General features: G+C 38.4%; 1 long non-coding RNA gene across 4 annotated transcripts in view; it reads left to right on the top strand.

Annotated features, from left to right (window-relative positions):
• Window positions 1-21,992, top strand: part of LOC137855592 (uncharacterized) — a 162,659-nt gene that overhangs the window by 87,083 nt on the left and 53,584 nt on the right. For all 4 annotated transcript variants that reach the window (XR_011095819.1, XR_011095821.1, XR_011095818.1 and 1 more), the window contains one exon: window positions 9,692-9,796. This is a non-coding gene — a long non-coding RNA (uncharacterized lncRNA). The remainder of the gene's footprint in view (window positions 1-9,691; window positions 9,797-21,992) is intronic.

Below are 21,992 nucleotides of genomic sequence, written 5' to 3'. Positions count from 1 at the left end.
GACCAGAGACCCATCACTCAGCTTTTGAGAAATTTAGAAGACTTTTAATCACAACTTCAGGTTCCCTGTCATAGTCATAGCATGCACAACTCTTTCCATTCAGTAAGAACATATACTTGCACCTCTTGGTCTGCAAGATGAATGATTCTACGTATCAGACAGGTTTCCACTTTACCTTGGGGCAGAATCGTTTTTTTTTCCTATGGCAGCTTGTATTTGACCTCTTCATACTACTGAATATAACCAGAAAGATTTGTCTTTCATTCATGTCTACCTGACAGAAAGCTGTATGATACTTCATTCCTGTATAAGGCACGAAAATAACATTCTTTCTAGGCACGAAAATAACATTCTTCCTACATGCTTAGCCCAACCTGACTTTATGAGGCCCTACCTCCTCCTTACAAAGGTTTTATAACATATTAAGATTCAATGAGCACAGAGTCATTAAAAAGGTAATCTTTCCACAAGTTTTTCTCTGCCATTGAAGTTGTGTTTAGGGCAAAATCTAAGATTCTGTTTACAAATGACTACACATTTTACACTTTTGGTTTGTAAATTAAGCTTATACACATACACAGATTAAGAAAAGTAGAGTATGTCTGAGTCTTCAGACAGTCTGAAAAGAGAAACAGGGCTGAAGCAAACACTTCTGTCTCCAGAATGGTCTCGCTTGTGGTTGTTCCGCAGATGTTGTGTCCTCAGTTGGGTCATCCAATATAACAACTTTCATTATTTTCCCACTGATTATACCTTACAGGATGGAAAACAAAGCGAGCAATACATGGAAAATTCAGCAATCAGTATAGCTAAAATCTCCAGATATTTGTTTTATCTCAAAAACTGTATTTAGAAAGTGAAAATTGTACTAATCAGATTGACCAAAATGGTCTCTTCTTTTGGACTTTTGATAGGTGCACAAGTATCATGCTTGCCAGTGTCATCACAGTACAGTAAGAACGTTGTTGCATGAAATACACAAACACATTTTTAACTTGTCAGAATTATATGTTTATATCACAAATTTACAGTGCCTAGTCTTTCCTACTTCATTCCTTATTCCAGGTGTTAACAACCAAGGGGTCTGAGGGGCCTACTTAATGGGCACAAGTGGCACTGGATATATAAAAGTCTGCTATTATTCCTTCAGAAATGTAAATGGCATACTAAGTTACAAAGTAACCACGGTAATATTTATATAATTTATCATCCTTTTAGTGCCTCTTATCTTAGCATCCAAGTATTATGATGGCTTCCAGATATGACTAAAAAGAGTTTTCTTTGTGGGAGCTGTACTGCTTAATCAAAACACATGCTTTTTTTTTTTTTTTTCCAATCACAGTCAGAACTGTGTTTCTTCTTACCTCTAGCAGTGTTTGCCTGAGATTCCTCACCCTCCTGGCAGGTGTTGATCCAGCTGGGAAAGCAGGAAAGGTCTTTTTTTGCTGACTCAGTAACAAAGCTGGCTCATTATTGCACCCAGATATAAGAGATATAAGAGAAATCATGACAGACAGAGTGATAGGTTTTGGGTAGGCATGTCCTGAGGGAACAAGGCATAAGGAGAACCAAATCCAAGGAAAAGTTTCAGGTTGTGGTTTCATAGCAAATTATTTCAGGATGACCTTTGTGTTAATAAGCGAGGTTTATTAATGAAGAAATCCACTTGCCTGCACCCAAACATGCATGAATATTAGTCAATATTCTTTTTAATAGCTGCTTTCTCTTGCATGAATGTCTATCAGCCACCCGTAATTCTCAGACAACATGTCTGCAGCCAGCTTTTGTGAACATGTTAATTAGGAAGTCTGTACCAGCTGAGTTTCTAAGATGAACAGCAAATAGCACTGCTGTGCACCCCACCCCCACAGCAGACACCCAAGCACCATGGTTTATTCAACGGAAATCATACAGAGAGAGACCAGGTACATTTTGAAGCTCATAGCAGTAACACAAAATTATAATTCCTGCCTACATCGAGAGCTTAAGTCACTGTCATTCGGTGACAAACAATGGTCTCAGATCTTGGATTTTATGGTTGCCTTGAGTAGCAAGAATGTTGAAGAACCTATTGGGCCCCAGCACACGCAAGTATGTTGGAGCGTAAGAAGGAAATTAATACATTCTATGCCCTCCAACATGCACAGAAGTAACCTGTCACAGAACATATGACCATGAACTAATTTTCCTTACCCCAAGATAATCATTTGGTTTTATAGATAGAAGTTGGGATCATAAATTATCTGCCTAAAAAAAAAAAAAAAAAACTTTGCTAGATGATTTCTTGACTATTAATGACACACGCACAAAAAAATAAGTACAGTCTATTCAAAGGCAGAAATTGTTAGCAACTGTATTATAAATTTATTCTTCAACAGTGGAAATTTTTCAGAAAGTAGTACCCTTAGCAGATCTTTCAGGTTTCCAATTAAAAGAAGCAGGGAATTTGGGTTCTTTCAGAGACACCTTCATGAAGCGTGGTTTGAGGCTTCAGTGGCTTCCTGTGCTTTTTATTTCCCAAACAACTGTAGGGCTAGAGGGCAGTGGTTGTTGGGGCAGCATTAAAACTAGTCACATGTATTTGGAAATGGGTCTGCAGCTTGTCTAATACGCTGTTGCAAAGAAAACTGACAGAAATGTGTTGTCTCTGAGATTTAAGTTTTCCTCCTCCACTGCTGCTAACATCTGGCCTCTGACTGCATGGGGTTTTACATGGAAAGGTTTTTGTAGCAGGGGGCTGCAGGGGTAGCTTCTTCGAGAAGAATCCAGAAGCTGCCCCACATTAGATAAGAGACAGATTCAGCCAGCTCCAAAGCGACCCGCCACTGCCCAGAGCTGAGCCAATGAGCAATGTTGTTTGCACCTCTGTGAAAGCAGAATTAAGAAAGGAATAAAAATCTGCTACATAACAGCAGCTGGGAGAGAGAGGAGTGAGAAGTGGCCCTGCAGCCCCCAAGGTGAGTGCAGAAGGAGGGCAGAGGTGCTCCAGGCATGGAGTAGAAGTTTCCCTGAAGCCTGTGAAGAGGCCCCTGGTGGAGCAGGCTGTCCCCCTGCAGCCCATGGGTCCCACATGGAGCAGATCTCCACGCTGCAGCCCGTGGAGGAGCCCCTGGCGGTGCAGGCCCCGGGCCACAGCTGCGGCCCGTGGAGAGGAGCCCACGCAGGAGCAGGGGATTTGGGGGGAGCTGCCGCCCACCCCTGGGGGACCCGTGCTGGAGCAGTTTGCTCCAGGGGGATGGACAGACCCCATGGTACGGAGCCATGTGGGAGCAGTGCTTGGAGAGCTGCTGCCTGTGGGCAGCCCCTGCAGGCTCAGTTAAGGAAGGATGACATCCCGTGGGAGGGATCCCATGTGGAGCAGGGGCAGAGAATGACCATGAGGGGGTGGTCAGGGATGACAGTGGCACCCATTCCCTGTTCCCCTGAGCCGCTCGAGGGCGAGGAGGTTGAAGAGGGTGGATGGGGCAAAGGTGTTTGTTTTCTTTGTTTCTCACTGCTCTAACTTGTTAGTAATAGGCATTAAATTTCTTCAATCTCCCTACACTGCGTCTGTTCTGCCTTTCATGATAATTGTTGAGTGATCTCCCTGTCCTTATCTCAACCCTTGAGCCCTATTTACTGTATTTTCTCCCCCTTTCCTCTGGAGGAGGAGGAGTGAGAGAGCGGTTGTGGTAGAGCTTGGCTGCCCACCTGAGTAAATCCACCACACCAACCTTTTCCAGCACTCATCTACACCAACTCAGTATCATTTTCACCTTCTTCCCTTCCTGCCACCTAAACACGCACATACAACACACACACACAAAATCTATCACTTTTAGCTACACACTCTCCAAAACCTGACAAATCCTCAGAAGCCTTGTTCACATGAGGATTATCCTTCTAAAAACTGCACCTTCTTAGATATAGATTTTTAAAACTATTCCTATGAAACATATGGGTATCAGAATTACAACTGTTTGAATGTACTGACATTTTCATACTCAAATATTTATTTCATCACCCTCAAGTAATTTTTGCATTATTATTGTCCTTAAAATTTAATCAAATTGACATTCCCTCTTAAGACTTTTTGAAAAGCCAAATTATTCATACCTCTAAATTTTTCTTGGTTATCACAAAGATGCCTGTGTTCTCTGGAAAATTTGAAAAATTAAGGAAATTTTTAAAATCACTTCAAGTATCAATTGTTCTCCATTAGTTTCTTACACTTGTCACTGGGTCTTGTATAGCAGCAAAATTCAAAATTCTCCATAAAAATGTGAAATCTCTGCCTTATACTGAGAAGCACACTCAGGGTCACAACATTTTTATTTTTTTTTTAGTGAAACCTTTAAAAATGTCAAGGGAGAGGGTGGAGAAAGGCATATTTGGAAAGCTTTCTCCTCTGTAATAATGGGCCTAACATTTCTGCATTGGCATTAATAAGACCACATTCTGGGTTCGGTTATAAATAGTTGATCAATGCTTAGCAAGCCCATCAATATCTTCATCATGAGAAATGGAAAGAAAACCCCAGGAGCATGTTAACAAACAATATTTTCTTTATACAGCATGATGGCTTTATATATACTCTGGAAATGTATGTCTTTCTTACACACACTAACATTGAATTTCTCCACCTAAGCATACCACAACCAGTTTTTGAGGAAGTCTTCTGGTGAATCACGCACTTTCACAGGTTTCACAAGTTTTTTTGTTTTGCTTTTCCCATTGGGGTTTTCTGAATGTCTCTTCTTTATTTTTCTTTTTTTTTTTTAAGTAATCTGAATTTTAAAAAGTGTTCTGAAATATAGAGAAAGCCTAATTTCCACTTCTAAAAAGAAGTCAGAAGTTGCAGAATGGTAGCATGAGAATAAGTTTTGTAGGGTGTTTTGCATTTATTTAAAAATGTGAAAACTTGGAGTGGGAATGGGATCGTTTTTGTCTGAAGGAGTCTAAAGCTATTAATTAATTTATGTGAAACGTGCAATTATTTTTTTCTTAGAAATTAAGAAGTTTCCACAGGTATTTGTATTGTTTGTTTGCCAATTTAACTTAGAGGCTCTGTTTGTTGTTTTTTTTTTTTTTGTTTGTTTGTTTGTTTGTTTGTTTTGCTTTTCTTCCAGTTTGTAGGAAGATATTATCATGGTTATTTTTTTCATCATGCAAGTAACAATGTTATTCACTATGGTAATTTTCAGGAAAAAAAAAAAAAAATCCCTACATCCTGATTTATTATTTTCACACTGACTTACCTGGGCATTTTTCCAAGCATACCCAGAAAGGCAGGCATGGACACCATTACTTCTGGAAAATGGTCACAGTACCTACTGCATCCTCATTAATACAGCAATTCCTTAACACAATGACAGATAAAAGAACTTTCCTTTTATTGAACTAAATGCTGGTTTTACATAAAATAGACTATAATTCAGAGTCTGTAATGTCTACCGAAAGGTTAGACTCGTTACCATCCAAATAGGCTGAGCTAATAAAAATTATATTTGTTACAATCCAAATAGATTAACCGGCCTTAAGGGCTTAGCTATGTATCACACTTTTCAATTTTCTTATAATTAAATTAACATAAAGCAGACTTGACAAATAAATGACTGTATCAGAAACAGTTAAGCTCTATTTAACCAAAATAACTGTTCTATTTACATATACAACAACCAGTGTCTATTTGGGGAGCTATAAGAAGCCTATCTAGTTAGCAAACTCTTGGGTGCCTACAGTCTGCTACCAGTCTTAATCCCTATGCTTCTGTGAATCACATATACCTTAAAAGAGTTCGTGGTTGAGCGTCTCAACTCCCTGTTGGTCCCTTCTCAAACAGGTATCTCCTCTGATACCCTGTCACACCTAAATAATGGCCTTGAAAATCTTCATATGCAGAGCTTAGCTTTATTCACTGAGAGTAGCCCTTTTGCCCATAAAGATTTCAGTGGGATTACTTATATTTTATGAAGCTAGGCATATGTGTAAGTTTTTGCGGGACAACGATTTTAGTCTCTTCATCACCTTTTCCCTATCCATCCATACATCTGCTACCCGCATATCTAAGCTGAAATACAGTCTATGGTAATGTCTCTTGGATGACAGCAGTCTCACTCTTTAATAGTTTTAGCAGTTCGTTAATGAAGGCTGCATGGTTTATTCAGCAACACTGACCTTCCTAAAAACACCCTGGCTCTCCATAAACTATGTCTCTACCTATTAGCTTTCTGGCCTTCTTTTCCCTCTCTCTTCTATTCCACTGTAAATCTTGAAACCATAATATTCAGAACCTTAATTTTTACTCTGACTCTTACTTACCTCTAAAAAGAAAGAAAGCAATACAAATACCACCCCAACTTGTAGTCTCCTCTGTGGTCACCCTTTTTGGGTGAAAGATCACAAGCATAACCTTAGTGGTTGGCAAGGACACAAATATTAGACAGTCGGTCACGATAGTCATTTTCCCTCTTGTTTCACTTGGGAGGGTGTGTATTAGTGTGTGTGTGTGGTAGGGAAAGGTTTTCCCTTGAGGAGACCACTTGGAAACCTTTCAACAGAAGTTTTGTTTCCCTTTCTGGTGTGAATTTTAGAAACATAATATGACCTGGCATCAAGAAAGAAGTTACGGAGAATATACCAGGTGTCTGCGACATAGGACATATTGGACATGATCATGTTTTTTTAAGAGTTTTTTTATGTCTTGCTTTCACATAGCAAGTGAAATAATGAAACTGATGTGTAACCTGGTTTTGCACAAGCTCTGAAACTCTAGCCGCTATGCTGTAATGTGTGTGTGTGGTTTGGCAAATGGTAAAGAGAATAGTTTCCACTTTCCATAAAGCCATGCAAAATCCACTTAAGTTTCTTAGGGCTTTATGCTATAATTAACCGTTCTGAGAGTGCTATTGTCTGAGAACTGTGCCTTTAAGCCCCTTCTCCTCTCTGTAGGACCTCACTCCAAGTAGCGGAGTGCAAATGGAGTTGAGATCGGAAAGCTGGATACTTAAATGCTTCTTTTGCCACAGCTTTTCTGGTACCTGTTTTATGAACAATGGGCTGCCTATTGCAGAAATGATCAGTGTTGCATCTCAGCTATTCTCCCTAAATTATGATTGTGCTGCCTAGATCTACACTATAAATATATCAATGTAAATCAGAGAAGTTTGCCTTAAAAAGAAAAAAAAAAAAAAGGAAATGGATACTATTTTTAAATTCATCCCTAGAATCAGGTGGCATCACGCTGTTATGTTAAGAAGCTGAGTGGCACTGGCTGAGAAGGAGGTCTAAGTGGCTGCATAACCTCCACACCCTGCAGCCAGCCTGATAATCAGGGACCTGTGCTCCAATGGCTGGGAAGGGAGCAAGGTGATGATTATTGTTTTACCATAGACTTCCTCAGGGGCTAACTGAACTTTAGAAATTCAGTTCTCTAGAGTGTAGAACATGGCTTTCCCCTCTGCAGACTCCTAGTAGCCTTTCCACACAACTCCTGCAAGGGCCAATAGCAAGAAACAGGGCCAGAGCTGTTCAAACAAATACCCAGAAGGAGACCACGAGTGACACTAACAAACCCCATTGTACTGCAAATTATAGTTAATCCAGGATCAACCCAGATTGAGTGACTCAGTCCTATGAGACTGAGAGTACTGATAGTACAGCTCCCTAAACCAAGATTCAAGGATTCAAGGTGTGTTTTTCATCTTTTCTTTTTCTTTTTTTTTTTTTTTTTTCCTTCTCTATGTGTAAACAGGGATGTCCTTGCACAGTTTGTCTTCAGACTGCATTTAGATGACAGAGGATTCAGGAGAAGTGGCATCTTATGACAGTGTAATGACTATTGTAGTACGGACATCTCAGAAGATGTTTTTTTTAACACTTCATTCTTGCTTGCCAATACAGGATTTACAAGGCCAGGAGAAAATAAATAAATAAATAAATAAATAAACGGGAAGGGGGGAAGGCAGGAAAAAAAAAAAAGCTATGGGAGGGGGGACTGTGAAACGATATATCTTTTGTTCTTCTCCAGGCTGAAAGACATTGTAAACTGTTAACTCTTTAGGACTTATTGGACATTGTTTCCCTTACATGATACCCAACACTTATCTCTAAACTATCCCTGTTTCTCCACCTTCACCTTTGGTGAAGCCCAACAGTTTCTGAATTAAAAACAGAGCAGTACAGCATACACAAATTCAGAGTTGCTCAGTGGCTGTACTTTGACTTCTGAGGTATCCTCTATGCTCCCTTTTCCTCAGCTTTATGTATTAAAGCTTATTTTTAACTAAAGCTCTGATCCTAAGCTTCTTCACAGTCTCAACTAAGCTGTGTGATTCATGTTTCAAAGCCTAATATTTTAGCCTCAAAAGCAGGATGAAATACTGTCATTTGAGATTTTTAATGACTATGGAGTAGTACATGCTTTTTCAGCCTTTCCTCAAAGGTTCCAAATTAGAATAAAATGAATTTCCACAGCCTGTGTAAGCCAATAAAAAGAGTATAGCAAGAGGAGGATACAGAGCTGGAACAGAATGGCATGGTACCAGGATTTGAGCTGAGTGTGTAGTGTATAATGATAAATTATGTACAAATATTATTACTATTATTATTGTGTACTATTATTCCATGCCAGTACTCTTTGTTGGTATGTCAGGCCAGAATGCAAAATTCTCCTATTTTGACTTCCCTTTGCACAGTTGAAGTACTGGGGCTTATTTTGTGGAAATTTTGCCCCACGGTTTCCATTTTCTGACTGGCAGGTAAATATGCTGTTATAGCCTTCTTCTCTTAGTCTGTGGAGCCACCCAGCTCCTCTGCTGTGATGCTTTCCATAGCATAATACTCATGTAGAGCTTTACAGCAGAGTGGTCGTGGTCGTGGAAACTTAGCTGGTAATCCAAAGCCCTTGAAAACAAAGTGCACTCTCCTGGTGGCCTCAGTGTGCTGCCAAGTTCTTCTCTAGGATGTAGGGAGGAAAAAATATGCCAGAAATTTGGAGAGGATGCAAGAATGGGTGAAATGGGTCAGGGAAGTTGAAAGGAAAGGAAAAAAGAATGTGGAAGTCAGAGATTGTACTTAATAATATAGGTCCTTTGGAAATAAATTGCAGTAAGCACTGCACAGCAAGAGTATGGAGGTGGGCCTGCAGTGAGGATCTGTGGAAGGGATAGAGAACAACACAGTGTCACCTCCATTAAATATATATATATAGTATATATAGAGAGAGAGAGATGAGACTTGCTCTGCACAAACTTGGAAGCTGAAAAATGAAAAATATTCTAGACTTTCCAAGGTAAATTGGAGATTCAGTCTATGGCAATCCTTCCTGTGGATTTCACTTTCTGTTCTTGTCTTTGTGGCACAACTCAGGAGTTACCTAATTACCCATCTCAGCATGGGTAGAGTTAAAGAGAGATGTCTTACTGTTTGGTGTCCTATCTCCAAAAACCTGAAGAATAGAATTTTTGATGATGCAGCAATCAAAGAACAAGAAGCTGCATAGTGTGATGTAGTTACTTTTTGATGGGCTGTCCCAAGGAAAGAAATCCTGCAGCCAAAAGAGTAGTAGATATCTGTTGTAATCATTTAACCGCTTGGCTTGTCCTTTTTATAAACAAACATTTAAAAAAAAAAAAAAGTGAGGGAGAAATAATAGCTCTGTGAAGAAATGGCATCTAAAGCACATAAGTAATCAAAGACATTTGGTTTGCAGAGAATGTCCCTCTGAAGTTCAGGGAACACACAGTCCCACATCACTGAAGAAAATGAAACAGAATGGACGACCGGACTGTTGGTGTTCTTGAGTTCTGCCTCTGATGTAAGTGCAATTTGTGAGCCCACAATACCACGTTTATCATGTTGCTGGGGTGGCTAAAACTGAGTTTTCCCAGACCGTGGGCATTGGGTTTCTATGATCACCAATAAAATCATAAATACTCGATATGACAGAGTCAGTAAGGTCATGGTTGTTGTTTTTTTGACGTTGTAGCATGCTTTTTAACAACTGAACATTTTTCTTTACTGTGTTGTAAAGAGATAGGAGTCAAACTTAATGAAGGATGAAAAGATCTAGATTATTTTTTTTAATTGCATGAAAACATAAGCATATCATGGTTCCAAGGAAAGAAAAAAGCCGTGTGAATTATTTACTATGAGAAATGCAAAGAATAATACTAAGTCAAAATAATAAGTGCTATTCAAATGCAATAGAAGCTAAGTAGAAGGCGGGTACTTGCATTTTAAAAGTTATTGTATTCATGGCTTCATTTATTTTGGTGGTGGTAGGATGTAAAGAACAAAATAAATTAGAACCAAAAATGGAAAAGATGGGATTAATATACAACAGGGCTGTGAATGATTTGTTTCTTTTCCCAGAATGCCCTTCTCCAGCTTATCTGAACACTTAGCTATGTTTATTTCCATAAAGAATGCATTTTATTCAGAAGGAAGCTAGGATGTGCTTTTAAAAATAAAGCAAAAACTTTATTAAAATTCAAAAGAAAAGTAAACAGAGATGATTTGGGAAGCTTTATTCATTTATTTGGGCAAACATTGCTAAAAACATTTAGGTGCACTGCATGTTTAAAAAGTAATAAATAGCTATTGTGCTTACTTCATAAACTTGTCAGAGTGTCTTCATTTTATTTTCCTGAACAAACTGAATTTCTGTACTGCTCATCCCCAGCCAGTTAATAAATACATCACCCTAAAAAGTGCTGTGGTATTAAATTTACAGCAGATAAAATATGGATGAAGTTGCTGTGCTTCAGGTACGTCAACTGTGATTTAATATCTCTGACTACCCTTATGAGGAGTAAAAGATTACTCCGCTGCTCCAACAGCAAGATACTGACCTTTGCTCCCAAGTAACAGCCACTCAGCAAATAGTACCAAATGAAGAAGTAGAATAACATATAGATTTGCCATAAGAAAAAATTGATCTAAATCCATATATCAAATCTGCTGATCAGAGCTCTGCAGAAAAGTACCTCATAATCTGTAGTGTGGAATTGCAAAAACTTTTGGTGGAAAAGAAACTGTGGGCTTTATTTTAAAGTAAAAGATTTATGGGGGCAAAGGGGTTAGGTGAGTTCTATGTCTGTACATGTGGTATATGGGGAGAGATATACATACATATATATATACATAAATATACATACATATATATATATATATATAATATACCTTGGGACGTCTTCAAGTATAAAAGCAACCATTGATCTATTAGATCATCAGCTAGTGGTTTAACAATCAATCTTACCCTCATTTTTTCTTTATTTCTTAAAAAAAAAATGGAGAAAAGTATAACGTTGTCAGAATTTCATTGGAACTGCTCTGTAAATGAAGGCAAAATTCCTCTGGGAATTCTCATAATAGTCTGATATAATTTGTGTCTGGAAAAAAATAAAAAATTAAAAAATATTAAAAAAAAAAAAAAGATATAAATGTGTAAAAGTGATAAAAATCCTCAAGAAGAAATGTTTGTTAGCAAAGAAAATAAATTCTTGTGATTTACATTTTGCCTTCAAAAATGGTGGGTGAGTGAAAGGGTGCTGCTCTGCACTTCAAAGCAAAAGCAAATGAAAATATTTCAACAACAAAGCCAAAATATGAAACAGACAAATCACTCTGCTGAGTACTTTTTAAACTGTGATGGCATGTGTTAAGAAAGTGACTTCTGTATATGTAATAAGGATTGAAAAGGTAATCTTTAAATGTGAAAGTACAGTAATAAACTTCCCTAATTAGTACTGATTAGTCTTACTTAAGGAGTTAGAATTTGATTAACAATGCTAAGATCAGTAGATTTACACCAGTATGAAACCAGTATGAAACCGGTACATCTGAGATTATCTCAGGACATTAAAAAAGTAAATTATTTTAAAACCTTTTTTCTCTAAAACTTACAGTTTTAGCTTGATTTAATATTATTTATGCTATATATTTTGAGATATGTTCATATTATAACTGAATCTGATATGTTTGTGTCCGTATAAATGAAAGCCTCATTAAATCCCCAGTTCTGTCAATGATACAATTTTTGATAGGTTGAGTTTGTTGTTTGTTTGTTGTTTTTTGTTTGTTTTTTTCTGAAAAGGTGATTTGCTTAGCATATCCAACAAAATTAACATGGTATTTGTTTCAAATACCTGCTGTGGTTATTTTATGAATGATAAGCCATGACCTCTAAGGATTATTGATGCACTTATATGAAAGCTGGATTTCTTTGCAACTGAAAATTAGAAAATAACGTGATTTTTAAAATGGGGAAGGGGTGACATTCATTTCAAGATTTTTGTTGGGGTTTTCCTTTCAGTTAAAACATACTCTTTGCTATTAAGATGTGCTGGCTTGGTTAAACATGAATGTACAACCTGCCCATCCTAGTCCAGATGTTACTCATTCAAACAGACGTCAGCCCATAAACCTTTCTAAACAAGTGCTTTCTCCACTCTGATTGCACAATGGATTTGGTTGGGCAAGAAGACAATTTGTTGAGTGACAGATGCTCAGGCTGCAGCAGTACCATGGGCACTCATAATGTCCTTGCAGAGCAGCTGCTCCTTGAGGATTTTATACTGTTTTCTTTGTGTTTGTAATCATAAATAAAAGGAAAATAATAATAATTTAAAAATTTATAAAAAAAAAAAAAAAAAAAACTTTATGCTTTCAGGGTTTAAAAATTCACACAGCAATGAGAACCAAGAGTTACAAGCAGGACGTAGAAAGTCAAAGCTGAAAATGTTCAAGTACCATGAACTTTTGATGGCACATCACTTCAAACAACATAAAAGTATTTTATTGGGCATTCCTGCCCTGTCTGAACTGGTAGCAGAGAGCAGGAACAGGAGGGATCACAGGAGACAGAGAGAGAACAAGAAAGAGGAAAGGATCATTGGCAGATAACTTGAGGGGCTCGATTTTTGCAAACTAAATGGATATTTTCTAAAATTTATGGATGTTTTTTAAATACTATGTATCAGCATTTTCATTTTTAACAAACAAGAAGAGACCAGACTTTTTTTTAAAAAAATGTGTTTTTATAAAAATAATAGTAAACAACAACATCTGCTGTCAATGCATATTAGTCTGAACATTAGGATTTATCACTTGATGGCTCATTACAAAATGGATTTCAAATAATTTTCTGAATAGAGAGCTTCAGGAAACATGCTAGCACTCTAAAACAGGGAGGTAAGGTTGAGCAGCCCTTTTCAGGTATCCCTTTAATGCATCTGGCCAACAGAGCAGTATTTCTCCAGTACAACCAACATGGTGTCAGTGACATCATGCTGCATCCTACTGCAACATTCCTGAGCTCAGATGGCAGCAATATAAGTTCATCAAGCTGTTCCTTGAATGTCAGGAAGTATGAAACACCACAAATATTCATAGAAGTCAGATGAATATTTTTTTCTCATTGCTACTTGAGTGTCATTTCACATTGCTAATACCTAGCCACAATCCTAACCTCTCACTGGTGGTTAAGCCACAGACTGTGGTGCTCATATGCTGATCAGTAAAGCTGATATAAACAAAGGGTGACACCTCACCTCGAAATTTCATTTAATATGAAAATGGAGAGGACTAACACTGAGAAACTTGTGCTTTCTTGATGCCACAAACAAGATTTTTTTGGGGTGGAGTTTTATTTGGACTGCCATACTGAATATGACCCAGCCTGGTAAGCACCCTCTCTCAGAGATCCAGGTGACATGAAAACCATCCCTGTTCTCCTTAGGAAACCTATTGAAGAAGGCACTTAACACTGAGAGAAAAAAAAAAAAAAAAAAAAAAAAAAGATCCCTAAAGCTGGCAGAAATGTTAGCTGCTTCCCTAGGCAGGCCAAATTTAGGAGATGTGACTTGCTGGCTAGACCCTGCTGCTCATCATGTCAAGTCAAACTTAAGAGCCACTGGCCAGGAAATATAATGCATTTATTGTTTTCCTGGTGCCTGCTGGTGCCTGCAGCCCTGTGGCTAACAGGGTTCAGTTTTTAAAACTATTTTGCGTGTAAATAAGCACTTTAAATAAATAAATAAATAAATAAAAGTTAATCTAAAAGATGAAATAAAACAATCTGTCAAGGATATTACTCTCTCAGCAATTGTCATTTGATCCCTCCTAATATTCCTAGAGAGTATACTAGAGAATACTCCTTGGAAAGTATAGTACCAGTCTAAAAGGCTCTGCTAGCATGCAGTGACTAAACAGATCAAGTCTGCTTTAAGACTTGCAGTTTTATTATTGTTCTCCTAAAGTAACAGTGAACTGGATGCTAAAAAGACAGTATCAACACAGTTTTCTAATTCTTAAAACTTCCCTGCAGTAGGGAAGGGACAGCAGGTGAATAGCTAAAGTGGTAAGATGGAGGAGCTGGGCATGGATTTTGTTCCTTTAGCAGTTATAAGAGAAACTGAGAAAGAATATTCCAATCAGAAACCTGGAAATCAGTCAGGGGCTTTGGGGCACACAGGAAAGCATGTAGGAGAACATGAACATGGAGATGAAAAGAGCTATGGATTAGGAAGCAAAAAATAAAAGAAATAAAAGATCTTATGAGGGTTCAAGGACATCTTGAGGGGACAGCAGCAGTAAAAAACATGATACAGGCTGGAAAGTGCAAAAAGAGGGCAGGGAAAAACTAGATTTCTAAGAAGTAGCATTGGGAAATGCAGTATCAAACATAATATGGGTAGGAAGGTGCAAAAACCTATTTTGTGTGTTATAAGCAGGATCTGAGGAGTCAGAGTTGGAACAGGGACTTTATCGGCAGACACTGGGCAGCCTGCTCGCCAGCTCTGTGAGACCTGGCCGCAGCCCCAAGGATGTGGAACCTCCTAATAAGCAAAGAGGTTTGTGAAACAAAACAAACAAACAAAAAAAAAAAAAAATATATATATATATATAACAAAAAGTTCCTGTTTTTCCTCCTGCCTAGACTAGGTGCTCAGTGCTTCTTAAACTGAAACTGCTTCCCTGTGTAAGGATATCACAGCTCAACATCCACAGGAGGCTGAAGACTTAACCCAATTCTTATCCAGTGAGGACTGTTTGATAGCAGTCTCCCTGATGGCTGAGAGCCAGCCTTCCCATGCAGTGCTAGGGGTCAGGATTGATTCTGCAGGCTGCTGAGGACACCTGGGAGCCCTCTCATGCACCTGGGTTCAGCGGGGCATGTGAGCACTGGAATCCTCACAGAAGCAATCTGCTGATGCTGGATGGTGTCCTTAGAGAATAAATGCTGCTGGATCTTCCTTCACCTTCTTATTAGTATCAAATTATACCTGCAGCTGCCAAAGTGTTTTTTACTCTGGTCTGTCCCATTCTTAATTGGTTGCTGATATGTCTGTGAGTGTGAGTGTGTGTGTGCATGTACAAGAGATGAAAAAGCATATTCGTTTCCTTTTGAACATTGGGCCAAGAGACAAAATCAAAGAGAAAAAAAAAAAAAAGGTGGAGGAAGGATTCATAAGAATTTATTCGCAGAAATATTCACAGAATGGCAAAAGGAGAGCAAATCCTACCATGAATAGATATTCATGGAGGTGTTTTCACTGGGGAAGCTCCCCTGGCTATTCTAAAGCTTTTATTTATATATTTTTTTTATATTTTTTTCTCCTGCAGTGTGACTGGAAAGGATAGAATTAAGTAGTTTCAAGAAGGAAAAGGAACATGAAGTAGTAGTTGGAGATGGGTGTTTTTGCTGTTACCACAACCAGGAAACCTCCGTAGGCTCTTTAAGCAGTCATTGGAGAATGTAGTGGGTGAGTTGTCAGAACAGGGACCAGGACCAAAGTCTTCCCTGCCAGGCCATGAGTGCATCAGCAATTACAGAGCCTCTTTTTCTTTTTTTCCCTGACCCAGTGAATCTAAGATTCTTCCCTGTATGATGGCACGTCTCCAACAGCACACTGCGCAGGTTTGCTTGTAACTCGTAACTTGAGGATTATAGGGTTTGAAGGCTCTCTGGCAGAGGAGAGAAGTGATCCAGCAGAGCTGTGCTACTACCACCCCCATCCTACCACAGGAGCTCAGCTCTGGGGCTCTCTAATGGAAAAATATGTTGCTGTGAGAGGCACCTCAGAGTTACCTGCCACTCCTTCTCAGCGTCTGCTCCCTAAGCATTGTCAGTCTCTGCTCAGCACCTTTTCACCCTCTTGTGGAAACAGCAGTGGCTGGAAAGGTGATATAGGCCCCATCTACTGTCAGAGAAACTCCAATGTCCTGTTACTATCTTCAGCCCTTGTAGCCTTTCTGCAGTCATCGGTGAGGAGCCTGATCCTTTGGAAAATGCTTCCCCTTATCTCCTGGGCAAGGGGAGACCGGCTGAATGAATGCCTGTGCATGTGCCCAGGTCTGACAGTTGTAACATGGGGTGGTGGCTCCAGGAAGGATAAAGCTCTTGTATCAACCTGAGTCACCCCCTTGCTCTTATGCACAGAGTAGGTACACTCTTTTTTACTAATTATAAGGTGTAATTACACTTCTCAGTTGGTTCTAAAATATATCTTTATAGAGAACTGAAAAGACTTTGTGGTCAAATACAAAATAAATAAAATAAAATAAAATAAAATAAATAAAATAAAATAAAATAAAATAAAATAAAATAAAATAAAATAACAAGACAAAAAATCTTACCAGTGTTGACCACATGCCTGAAAAGCTAACAACACCCAATATATAGTGCAGCACTTTGTCCTTTCCTTCTGTATTTTCAGTAAAAAAGACATAACTAAGAAACAGTGCTTAGCACTTTTATTTATTTATTTTCTTTCCAGTTTTTCACCCTTGATGTATCTCCTCAGACTGTGAGCAGGATACATTGTGCTTCATATTCCAAGTGCTGAGGCCTATCTATCAAAAGCTGACTGGAGTGGGTGGTGAAATACAGTAGGAGGTGGCTAGCTACACAGTTGTACTATTAAATTACTGTCTGTCCAAGGAGAGTAATCTCTTGTTTCAGCAGCAGGTACTACTACCAGAGACTGTAAAAACCTCAAGCACTCAGAAATAGGCTGTCATACAGAGCACCATAAATTACATCAGTCAAATATTCCATCATTCATTCACTCCGCAGTCTTACAGTGGGATGAATAGTCTGCTCAAGGGAAGAAAAAAAGAAGAAAACAAAAAAAAAACAAAAAAAACCAGCAACTTTCTGATTCCTTTTACTTTCTGGGAGGGTTTCAGAGGCTGCTTTCCTGTGAAATGTCTTAATTGACCATAAAATTTAATTTTCCATTTGCATAGCTGCAAGTTTCAGGGACCACATGGGTTGCTCCCCAAAATGCAGCAGAGGTACAGGATTTTCTTTTTCTCAAACTGCAGCTATTGTTATCCACCCTTTTATTAAGAAGTTTAAATAGTGCAGCATCAATGACTTCCTTTTCATCTTTGTGAAACAGAACATTTGACAGTAAGTTAAAATCCTAAATAAAATATGAAAGCTGCCAGCACATGCCAAAAGTCTCTCGGAGAGCATATATGAAAAGTTGCTCCTAAGACGCAAATGTCACTAATACCATATGAAAATTGCAAAAAGGTATATGAAAGTCACTAATGTGACATGAAAGAACAAAAGTCTTCAAATTATATGAAAGTTGCTGTTCCAATATGTTACCCTTACTGTTCTAGTTACTTTGTATCCTATCTTATTAGCAACTTTCATTTCAAACTAATCTTTGATAAAAGTCTTATTATATTAACAGTTTTCCTTAAATATCAGAAAACTGTATTTCCAGTTGCACCGAGTGAAGTATGACCTCATTAGCAGACTTTTGTATCAGGGTGTGGGTTTTTTAGTCTCTTACCTACGGGAATGGCGTGCATTCCTGCAGCCTCATACTCTCCTTGCTTTGTCTTTATAAATGTACATACAGATTCTGCTTCACATGAAAGGTTAAGAGGAGACTCAGAGTGGGTTTTTGAATAAAGATTTTCATCACCTGAACACTCTCATTCCACACCACTAGCTACAGAGCTGTCTAAAAATACCAATAGTATGTTTAGGAGAAGCCATGATCTTTAGAAAACCCTATCCAAAGGAGAGCCTGAGCCCACAGTGAGATTCACTGCAATGTTCTCCTTTCAGTGAAGAGCTCTGGTGCAGGGTTTAAAACCATATCTAGGCAGGCAGGTGTGCACTTGGATTAAGCCTGTAAATAAAATATTCTGTAAATCCTTGCCTCTGCCACCAAAGATGAGTGTCTTTGTAGGCCCCCTGAATGACAGTTGAGACCTCATGAATGTATAAGAGCAGGACAGAACAAAGCAGATCTCAGGGTTATCTAGTGAAAGGTATTCCTACCATGGCAGGACAGTTGAAACTAGAAGATCTTTAAGGTCCCTTCTTGGAAATAGATGATCTTCAAGGTCCCTTCTAACCTAAACCATTCTGTGGTTCTGATCCTATGATGCTATGATTCATACTTCAGAGCTAATTCTGGTCTCTACAGTAGCCCATGAAAGAGCTAAAGCTGAAATAATCTAGAACATGGACATAATAGACTTTGGGCATAGTAGACTTTGGGCCTTATGCATCCACTGATTTGGAATGTCTTTTTATCAGCCAGGGGTCTTATTTCTTCTTTTCCTTTTGAAATCTTCTGTGAAGGTGATGAAATGCATTGTATTGCTAGTTCTAGCTGCTGAACTCCTGTATTTCTTGCATGTAACTTTTGCAAGCAAAACACCAGGTCAGGCATGCTATGAGAGGGTCAGGATGCTAATAGGAGATGAAAACATGAATAGATGACAAACGTTTGTAGTGCAGATTTCCTGCCTCCATATGTATGCCAGATCTGAACCCTGTAGACGGTGAGGGTGTGTCTGTATTCCCCTGCGTTGCAGTTCTCAGTCTGTATGATTAGTTTGCAAAAGAGTACCTTCCACAGGTAAAATAGCCATTGAATATCACAAGATAAAACTCTGTCCTGAGATGCACAAAAACAATGCATTGAGTGACATTAAACATTGCATCCTATTAACAGTTTCCCCTTATATTTGATTTGAATAATAGGAAACTGCAATTAAACACTATAAATGCACTAGTTACATATCAGGTGACTGTTCCTAAGCAAGAACCTGTAATTTGCCTCCAACAGACCCTTCTTCTTTGATTATTGGTCAGAAGATAATGCAGTTTGCACATCTAATAAGTTTGGATTTACTGCTAAAAGATGAAGTTATTATAACATTCTGTATTTAAAATAATAATAGTAAAAAAACTTTGAAGCTAATAATCAAAAGATTATAAAAAGGATATCTTTTAATTAATTTCAAACCCTGGATTGAGTATTAAATAGAAACATGAAAGAAAGATTTCCAATTGGAAGGGCTGGTAACTGAAGAGTCTCCACTCTCTTGAGGATTACCATTTAATTTTAAACATTGATTTAAAATAAATGATGGTACAGTCCCCAAGGAAAGATGTATTTCAGTTGTAAACATAAGAGTGATGTATAATAAATGAAATATATAACATTCTCCTTGAGGAATTTTCTTACTTTATTGTGCAATCATGCTATGGGAATTATTTATACACTTTAACTTGAGTCTCAGACAAAAGCTATCAGGTATCTTTCTGTAATCAGCTTTTCCTTTATTTATATACCTGTATTTACATTTTTGAGAATCTGTCTGTGATATCAGTTCTTCTATCACCAGCACTTGGGAGGGTGTGTGATAGATTAGGAAGATTTACTCTGGATTACCGTCTGAATGACGAGGGTCTCATACCAGTCCTGACCAAGTATCTCATGTTACAGGAAGCCTCATAGCTCCTCAACCTCACAGACAGTTTCCTTGCTTATTTCATTACAGCCCATGCAGCCTTTCTCATTCATAACTGTGTTTGTCAGCTCTTTGCTCTGTTGCAGTGCTCCTGTTTTCTGATTTCTCCTTTCTAAATATTAAGATATATTATACCCTAGTTCTAGGAGAAGCAGCTTTTCCACTTCATTTGTTTTGTGTCCTGTCAGCATCTAGGTGAACACAATAATTAATTATGAATAGTTTTTTAAGTACTTCTTGGGAATCTGCTTTTTCTAGGTGTTTCATTTTCTCTATTTCCATTCCATTATACATATACATATTTAGCAAAAGTGTGACTGACAAGTTTATCAGATAAAAATTTGTCTTAAGCAATTTTCTTTGTAGGGAAAACATATGGATGCCCCACTGACTCAGCTCTGGAGATCTGTTTCTAAGGTTTCAGGGTTTACGCTAATCCAGCTAAAGGACAAAGACATGATCAGTGACCTAGCTGTCCAGTCAAGACTATGACTGCTGATTTCTGAAATTTCACCTTTCCTGAGAGCTTCTTTTCTCTGAGTGTGAAAAGACCAACACACCAAGAGTTAGTTGACACACAGCTCAGGAGGCATTTTGGAAAACAAAACAGGTATTTCTTAATAGGGTCTGATGATTCCTGTGAGATACATACCTAGGAAAATGTTAATGTACATTTAGTTGGGTGATATCTAAATACTCTTGATTCCTCATCCTGTTTTGTAAAAGAAAAAAATACATATAATTGCAGTTTACAGAAGACTACTTGTCTTTTTTCTTTTTTTTTGGGGGGGGGAGGGTTTGGGATATTCCTGTTGTCTTTATAGAGCATTACTGGGTAGAAGTTCATTGTAACTAAATTTAAGTTGACACAGTGCAATGGAAGGTGACAAAACAGATAGAAGATAAAATGTATTTCCTAATTAATTACTATATTAATAAAATAATTATAGTTGTGACATATTACTCAAGGATTAGTCATGTCTCCCCATGCACACAAAGCTGCATGCAGAGTTTCTTTCCTGGAGTTCATCCTGCATGATGGGTTTTTGTGTACTTTGTAATTTTGCCTGCATGGAGTACTCAGTGGTGCAAACAATGTGGGTAAAACAGAATCTTCTTATTCTACTCTCCACACTTAGACCACTACACAACAGTACTTTATATAGTAAAATGTGATGCTGTGTGAAATATGGAGACCACTTGAGCAAAGGAATTTACACTGAGCATGTGGGTGGAAATAGAATTTAGTGGAGCACAGGCTGCAGACCCTCAATATTTGCGTACCTGAAGGTTGTAGCACTCCTGGAAGTAAAGTGTTGCTTTTGAGGAAACATTTACTGACCTGCTTTTTCAGATTTTCTGTTGGCTTGATGACAGTCATGTTGGCAGAGTCATTCCCTTAAAGATGAGACATGGCTTTCATACAATGCTTTCAGCAGGCATTAGGTAATCCTCCTTTTTTAGGTTGGTTTCTAACACTTTAAGGGAAGAAAAAGAAAGTTATGATTTTTGTCCCTCCTCTGAATGAAGTTTCAAGCAAGTGCACTAACATTAGCCATTCAAAAATCTGTAGATTTGGTGCACTGAATGAGCCAGATTCCTGGGCTGATCAGGGGAGTCAATCAAATGATCAAAGATCCCATGTAGACTTGAAGTCTCATCTTGGTGAAAGAATTACAGCTTTCAATTCCTGCTATAGGAGCTGGATGATAGATTGTTGATAAATTTGGCATGTCTCCCTAGCCTCAATGAGAGAGTACATGCCATCTCTTCTTCTCCAGAGGTCAATTAAACTCTTTAAAAATTGGTCAGACACTCAAACCTTGGCTCTCTGAGACACAACGCCATTCAACATCCCCTGGACCAATCATCCAAGAGACACCAGATACAGTGTCAGGCACTGATACCCTTCAGAGAGGTAGGAAGGGCCAGTAGGCTCACCTGAGGCAGGTGAAGAAAGCAAACTTACCTCTATATGCCAAATGCATGGCCTTTTGAACACTGAAAGTTGGCAGATTTGTACTTGAAAGTCCATTCAGAGGAGGTGCATAGAGGTGTGAACCTCTCTTGCCTCTCAGTCATGTTTCTGAAGTGGCTGAGTCTCCAGCCCAGCATCACTGAAATCAGAACAAAAGGAGTGGTCTGGAGGTTATGAGACCTGCTGGTTCAGCACATCTTCAGTGGCCTGGCCCCCAGCTGGGGTTTCCTGATCATCTTCT

Source organism: Anas acuta, chromosome 1 (genome assembly GCF_963932015.1).
Source record: "Anas acuta chromosome 1, bAnaAcu1.1, whole genome shotgun sequence".
NCBI lineage: Eukaryota > Metazoa > Chordata > Aves > Anseriformes > Anatidae > Anas > Anas acuta.
This window is presented reverse-complemented; position numbering and strand designations above follow the sequence as displayed.